This window comes from Sarcophilus harrisii, chromosome 3 (genome assembly GCF_902635505.1).
Source record: "Sarcophilus harrisii chromosome 3, mSarHar1.11, whole genome shotgun sequence".
Taxonomy (NCBI): Eukaryota; Metazoa; Chordata; class Mammalia; order Dasyuromorphia; family Dasyuridae; genus Sarcophilus; species Sarcophilus harrisii.
In genome coordinates, this window is record NC_045428.1 from 468,810,316 (window position 1) to 468,817,888 (window position 7,573).

At 36.2% G+C, this 7,573-nt stretch overlaps 1 long non-coding RNA gene across 1 annotated transcript; it reads left to right on the forward strand.

The window, feature by feature from the left end:
- Positions 1 to 528: 528 nt before the first annotated feature.
- LOC116422501 lies at positions 529 to 6,479 on the forward strand. Its single transcript, XR_004233190.1, has 2 exons — positions 529 to 2,003; positions 5,229 to 6,479. It is a non-coding gene; the product is annotated as an uncharacterized LOC116422501 (long non-coding RNA).
- Positions 6,480 to 7,573: the final 1,094 nt, after the last annotated feature.

The following is a 7,573-nucleotide window of genomic DNA, read 5'->3' on the forward strand; positions in this document are numbered from 1 at the left end:
TGACAATTGCCAAACCTCTTGTTCCAATTTTTCCCCTCCTTCCCCCCACCCCCTCCCCCAGATGGCAAGATGACCAGTAGATGTTAAATATATTAAAATATAAATTAGATACACAATAAGTATACATGACCAAACCGTTATTTTGCTGTACAAAAAGAATCAGATTCTGAAATACTGAACAATTAACCTGTGAAGGAAATCAAAAATGCAGGCGGACAAAAATAGAGGGATTGGGAATTCAATGTAATGGTTCTTAGTCATCTCCCAGAGTTCTTTTGCTGGGCGTAGCTGGTTTAGTTCATTACTGCTCCATTGGAAATGATTTGGTTCATCAATTCTGACGGACCTGGCCATCCTCAGCAACTAGGTCATCATATCGTATTGTTGTTGAAGTATATAATGATTTCCTGGCCCTGCTCGTTACACTCAGCATCAGTTCGTGTAAGTCTCTCCAGGCCTCTCTGAAATCCTGTTGGTCATTTCTTACATAACAATTATATTCCATAACATTCATATACCACAATTTATTTATTCAGCCATTCTCCAAGTGGTGGACATCCACTCAGTTTCCATATGCCATGGTTTCTTGAACACACCGACTTCTGGGAAGGCAGGTTTCTGTTAACTAAAGAAAATACTTATTTGGAGACAGGTTTTTCCTTCTATGAGGATCTTAAAATTCCAGTGAACTTCCTGCCTCTTTTAGGGATCTGATGTATTCTAAATACAATCTAAAACATTGAAAAACAGCTAAGGGAATCCTTTGATGGTTGTCCTTTATGAGGTTGATGATTAGGTCCATTAATATAATGGTACCTGAACAGATTCTATAGTAATCTTATGCCCATAAAGAGTAAATACCTCAAACTCATTTTTATATCTTTAGGACAGCTCTATTGTGCTACATCAAAGGAGACTGAAATCAGAAATATCTAAATCCTGGCCTGATATAGATAAATCTTCTGGAAAAGGGATCTATATGGGATTTCTGCTTGAGTGAGGGAGAATGGGTCATTAGGAATCCAGAAATGTCTCTTGCATTGTGTAATCACATTGTGAATTTCTTGTCGAATCTTAGAGTTGGGGGGGAGGGGGGGAAAATCTTACAGATTATCTTCAAGTTGATATATTTATAATAGTGCTAATAGTGTGTTGGAACCTGTGAAGGCAACTTCTTGTCCTCTCCCATTTTTGTTCTTTGTGGGGTAGAAGGCCCTAGGGATACATCCTTGGTCTAAAATCATGTTGCTTTTGCATAAGTTATAGTCACTGACATCTCAATTTGGCGAAAGCTAATAAGGACAGGTGGGAAAGGTAAATGTCGAGCAAGAATTTGTGTGGACTTTCTAAATCCTCACCATCTGGAAGTATAACTAAAAAGGGTGGCAGCTGTTTATCAAATCAAGAAACGAGGCCCAGTGCTAAAAGTTGGGAGAAAGATGTGGTAAAGACTTCTTTCCTCTCAACTTGTCTATTGGGCTTCTTTGAATAGAACCCAATCTTACAGAAGAGTAAGCATAAGGAATAAGTCTTAGCTGTCACCAATGTCCTTTGAGAGTAAAGGTTCTTTGACCCTATCCTAGGAGAAAAGGCTGTGGAGACCCAGACTTTTTTTAAACACTGAAATGAAACAATGCAGTCAGGAGGCCTGAAGAAAGGCACTTAAGATAAAGCTAATCTTGGCCTCCAAGGCAACTTGCAAGAGTTGACAGAAGAGCAAATATTAAAACTATTTTTTAATAGCTGCAGCCTCATGTAAACATTCTGAAAGGCATCTTCCTTAGGGATTTATGAAATGATCTTTGACCTCCAAAAACTCATCTTTCTAGGAGTTCACCAAGCCAGAAGGAAAATAAATGCCACTATCATTCATGTAAGAGACAAAGACTTACTTCCATGGATCAAAAAAGCTTTGAAGTAAAAGCAGAATAGAGAAGGAAGTAAAGAGGCAGAACAGAAACCTGACCTATGCCAAGTGACTGGGAAAATATGAATCAAGGAAGGTAAGGATACCTGGAAACTTAGAACATAACTATGTTCTTATACAGAGAAGAACTGGACTAGCAGCTTCTTTCATTCAAAAAATTTTTATACCTATTGCCCTCCATGTTCAAGACAACCCTCCATTTTCACCTGCATCCCTTAGAATACTTTCCTTAAAGATGTGGCAAATCTACCCAAAATCTTCACCGATTTTAACTAAAAATGCTGCCTTAATATGAATTTGTTTCCTTTATTCTCATTCTACACTGGAGAATAAGCTGCTCACTAAAGTAAGGATTATCTTTGTGTTTGTATTCAGAGCACCTAGCACAGGACCTGGCACATAGTAGGTACTTAATATTAATGAACTAGATCTATAGATAAATATTGAAAGAAGTTATCTTGTAAGAGTTAAAAAAAAAAAAAAAAAAAAAGATTGCTCCTGATGAAGTTAAGGAAATAACCATTTGCATGTTGGACACGAAGAATAGACTACTGTCCTGACTAAATATTTGGAACCTCTAATAAAATTGCTTTATACTTATAAAATTCATATTCCTTAAGTTTAACAATAAAGAAGGGAAAAATAACACAGAAGGGAACCAGAAAGCCTCTGCTTTGATATCATGATGATAGGCTCATGGCCACAATACTGATTAGCTCACTTGGGTTAGGTTCTTCTTTGCTGAACCCAGTCTCCTCTGGCCTAATAACTTGGTCTGGAGAGAGCATCCTAATCAGTAATTAGTAACTGTGCCCTTGAAAGAGGCAAATACAAGGACTGAAGTCCCTTACTCTTTAGAATTAGAGATGAATAAAGAAATGCTAGAATTATGGGATAGAAATCTCCTGGCCAAATAATTTCACATTGGTCAAAGATATGGAGGAAGTGAGAACAGAGGCTGTTGCTTAGAAGCATAGTGGACTTAAACTGTTCTTTGATCTATTTTTAATCTCTTCTTTCTAAGGGCAAACAGGTTAAATTTGAAGACTATTAAAGTTAGCTGTCAATCCAGCTTTGGGTTGCCTTAACCATTACCATTCTGTCATTCGATCTTATGGAGTCCAACATCACTTCAGAGAAAACAGAAGAGTATATTCTGTCACTTCAGACATGAATTATTTGGCCTTACTGAAGAAGGGGCCATCATATCTCCATTTCATAGACACTCCTTATTCTGGGTGTGTCAATTGGTGATTTAAACTCCTTTGGTTTGGCATTTAAAGCTCTTTGCAATCTAGACCCTTTTCTTTCTTTTCTAGAGTTCTTGTATTCCTTTCATGTGTTCTAAGAGAATCTTATGAGAAATAATGAAAATGTTATCCTAACACTCTCATCACCATTTATTTTCCATTCTTTCCTTTATGCCTGAAATGTATCAAAAGTGTTTCTGAATTCACAAGTCAGGATTCTGAGAAATCACTAAATAGTGTCACCTCAGCCACTAATAGTCACATGAGATACAAAGGTAGCCCAGCTATGGCTGAGTGGAACAATTTCTGAGTCCCACATAGTGGATACAGAAACAGTTCTAGAGGCAGAATAACTCATTAATTTTTGCCTTAGACTCTTATTATAGCTGTGTGATGTCAGGCAAGTCACAGCCTTTGTCTGCTTTGGTTTCCTCATCTATAAAATAGGGATAATAATGTCTACACCTCCTAGGGTTGTTTTGAGTATTGAGGAGATAATTTGTTTAAAAAAAAAAAAAAAAAAAAAAAAAAAAAAGTACTTCTCACTAAGCCAGAAGGCAGATAATGGGAGCCTTTATAAATTTTTGTTATTATTACAATATCAATGAAAAGGAGTCACTGATCTTAGATCAGAAGACTGGGGCCAAGATCAAGCCCTAGATTGAAAACTGCCACATATAACCATTTAGTCAGTATTTTCTATTGATAAAGATTGCAGTGCATATTGCTTAGGACTCATCCTTGAGGAAACAGTAAGCAGAAACTAAATTAAACCCATGAAAGTGCAAGGCTGAAGCTGACCAGTGTTCCAGCTCTGCCCAGTTTGTAACCCGATAACACCAAGGCTGTTAAACCTTGCACCTTGCCATTTTGGTAAAGGCTGAATGGAAACAGCTGGACAAATGGAGAAACAGTCACCAGTCCAAATGTTGGTATTGGTTTGTTCCCTTGAAAAACTACCTAGTTTGGCCTAAAAATAGAAAGCAGAGTCTGCATTGGTGGGAAAGGCTTCTTGTGGGAGTTCAGTAGGGGATTTTTATGCCACAGTAAAACAGAAGGGATAGTATAACAATATGGAAGAAAAGGAGAAGGTAAAGAAGCCAGTATTGGTGCACACGGTGTTCTCTAATGAGATCAGATTTTCAAAAGGCACATATAGACAAATTGTAAGAATCTCATTTGAATACTTCTATTCTGGGCAACAGACTTGACTTCAGTTCACTAGAAGGCAGTTTAAGTTGAGTGAGGAATCAGAAAATCAACTTTCAAAAGGATTTAGATTAGAAGGGAGAATATAGTTGACTTTTTCCCTAGGAGCTTGGCTCCAAAAGGAGTAACATAGGATAGTAGCTTCAGGGGTTATAAGATCAATTGAGGATATTTTGAAGGTTTTGGGCATATTTTTCTTGCTAACATGAAAGAGATCAGTAGAAAAGGAGAGATTTTTTGGTGGCATATACCCATAATCCCTGAAACTGGGAAAGGTTGCTATTAGTGAATGATGAACTGGAGATGACAGTTGCAGAGAATTTATGGGAAAAATAAAGAAAAATGTATTATTTATCAAGTAGAACACATTTTATGGGGGAGACAATAGGTGAATAACTAAATACAAACAAAATATGTAAAGAATTAGATGGAAAGTCATTAGAGGGTAAGGTACTAGCACCTAGAGAATGGTATAAAGGCTTCCTTTAGAAAGTAAAATGTAAAAACATCTGAATTGTCTTTCACAATCTGGCCCTTTTCTGCTATTCCAAAAAGATTTGAGAGATTTTATATTTTATACTGGAATTAATAGTAAGTCATTGGAGGTGGGGGGAGGGGTAATCAAATGGTCATATGTACACTTTAAGGAAGGTAAATTAACTTGTCAGTTAAATGAAAGCTTGGAATGGGAAGAAGACTCAAGACAAAAGTTTAAATAGAGGCTCTTGCAATAGTCCAGGCAAGAGGTGATAAGAGTCTGAATTAGGGTAGTGACTATAAATGAAAAGAATATTATATACTACAAGTCCTCTGCATGTTGGTTTATTTTCCATTTTCACAAGGGAATATTTCATTCTGAAATGAAGAGGGAACAATGGCTGGATGAAAAGAACAAGTATATGATGAAGGGAATGTTGAATTAACCATAATTATCACAATGAATGGAATGAATCACTCAAATGGAGGTAGGTAACAGAATAGATTAGAAAGCTGAATCCAGCAATCTATTGTTTATAAGAAATACATTTGAAAGCGATTTTCACATAAATTCTGCTCTAAATCTTCATTTTTACTATGATTCAGGTGAAATTTTTTTTCCCCCCAAAGAGGTATTATCACAGTCTTAAACAAATCTACTTTTACTGTTTTTAAAAGAAACAAGCAGAATTCTTAAAGCCATGAAATTGTAGACATCAATATTTATACATGTACTGAATGCCTTAGCATCTATGTACTTAAGGAAAAGCTAATTGCATAAAGGGAGAAAAATAGAAGTATGATAATTAAGATTTGTCAATCTATGAAGAATACAAAGTCCAACAAAAATATGAATGAGATAATTAGGAACATGAGTAGAATTTTAGGAATGAGATGATAGCGGGAATAGAAAGGAAGGAGTGTACATGTTTCAACTATGCATGGAATCCTTTTATAAAATGGTCATGTGCTAGGGTATAAAAATTTCAAATACTGAAAATCAAATAAACATTCTTTTTAAAAGGATAGCATGATAATTATCTTCACTAAAGAGTCATGCAAGAAGCATCTAATGATTGCTAAATATTGCGGTCAGTGTGCCAAGGACACAAACATACCCGACTTCAAGGTGTTCCCAATACAAAGTTCTTGCTACTACAGTTCTTGGCATTGGTTCCACATTGGATCTGATAAGCTTTTGCTTATAGAAATATCATGAAAGAAGATACATTAATATTATTTTCTGCTGCATCATCAGAATTAAATGACTTGTGAACTGTATGTGTTATCTCCTATTAGGATGGGCATTTCCTTAAGAATGATCTTAGTTTTCTATTTGTATTTCTAGCACTCATATGGCACTTTAATGTTTAATAAGTAGTTTATTCCTTAATCCTAAACAGAGATAATGTTACATATTATAGATATATGCAGCATAGTAGACAGAAGATAATCAAAAAGGGGAAGACATTTGCAACTGTGGGATTTTGAGAAAGGGCCCCTGCCAAGATCACTTTGTTAACTTTTAAGGAATAGGATAAGATTGGGGAAATAGAAAGAAATTAGAAAAATATTGGAATAAACATAAGGGAATCCTGTTCTGAATCCCCTCCCACTGTGACATGAAAAAAAAAAAAATAGGTCTGATCAAGTTGTATGATGGATCAATTAAATGTTGAAGCAAGGTCAGAATAAGAGAAACAAGGGAGCCTTCAAGTTAAGGTTTTATTTATATATAAAGTGTTACCCCTTTGGAATTATAGGGGTTTGAGGGGCAGAGAGAATACACATTTATTTCTGACCTTTTCCCCTGACCTTCACACTAATTACCAAATCCAGTCTCTGCATTAGCTCAGGACTTGCAGAATTCACAAATATCGTGCAACAAATTACCAGCAGAATTTAATTTGTAAGATCTCCAGAAAATTTCTGTTTCAATTGGGCACAGAGGGAGGCAGGCCAAGTGCAAGCAGGATGAGCACAGATACCAGTACAGGCAGTATAGTCCTAGGCTGCTGGGAGCTCCATGTGATGGACAATCTATGGGGAGGAATGTACAGCAGTGTTAGCTACTCTGCTCTGGCTGCAAGCCAGTAGATCATCAGCAGAGAAGTTATAAAACATCCAACACAAACACAAGGGATCAATAGTAAACCCCCAAACACCAGAATCTCATGGGACCTGTGTCCATTCAGCACCTAGAGCAAGTCAGCATTGACCCAGTGCAGCTGCTGCTTGTAGAGGAAGGTTGGTCAATCTCCCTTGCCCCAAAAGCAGATCTCAACTTTTTAAAACAAAGAATAAAAAAGCAAAAAACTGATGAGACAATTTTTATAGTGAAAGAGAAGAACAGATTTCAAACCCTGAGGGCACTAAAAAGCAGATAGTCTCCAGATGAAGCCCCAAAATTAAGTAAACGAAGAAAACAATTCACTAAATATCAGAATTGAACAAATGGAAATGAATGACTCAATGAGACAGAATCAGTTAAGCAAAAACCAAAGATGAAACAAAAATATAGAAAAAACTTAATACCTATTTGAAAACAATTGACCTGGAAAATAGATCTAGGAGAGATCTAAAGATTATTGGACTTCCTGAAAATTATGATGAAAAAGGGCCTATATACTATTTTTCAGGAAATCAAAAGAACTGCCCTGATATCAGATTCAGAAGATAAAATAGCCATTGAAAGAATTCAAACACCTCC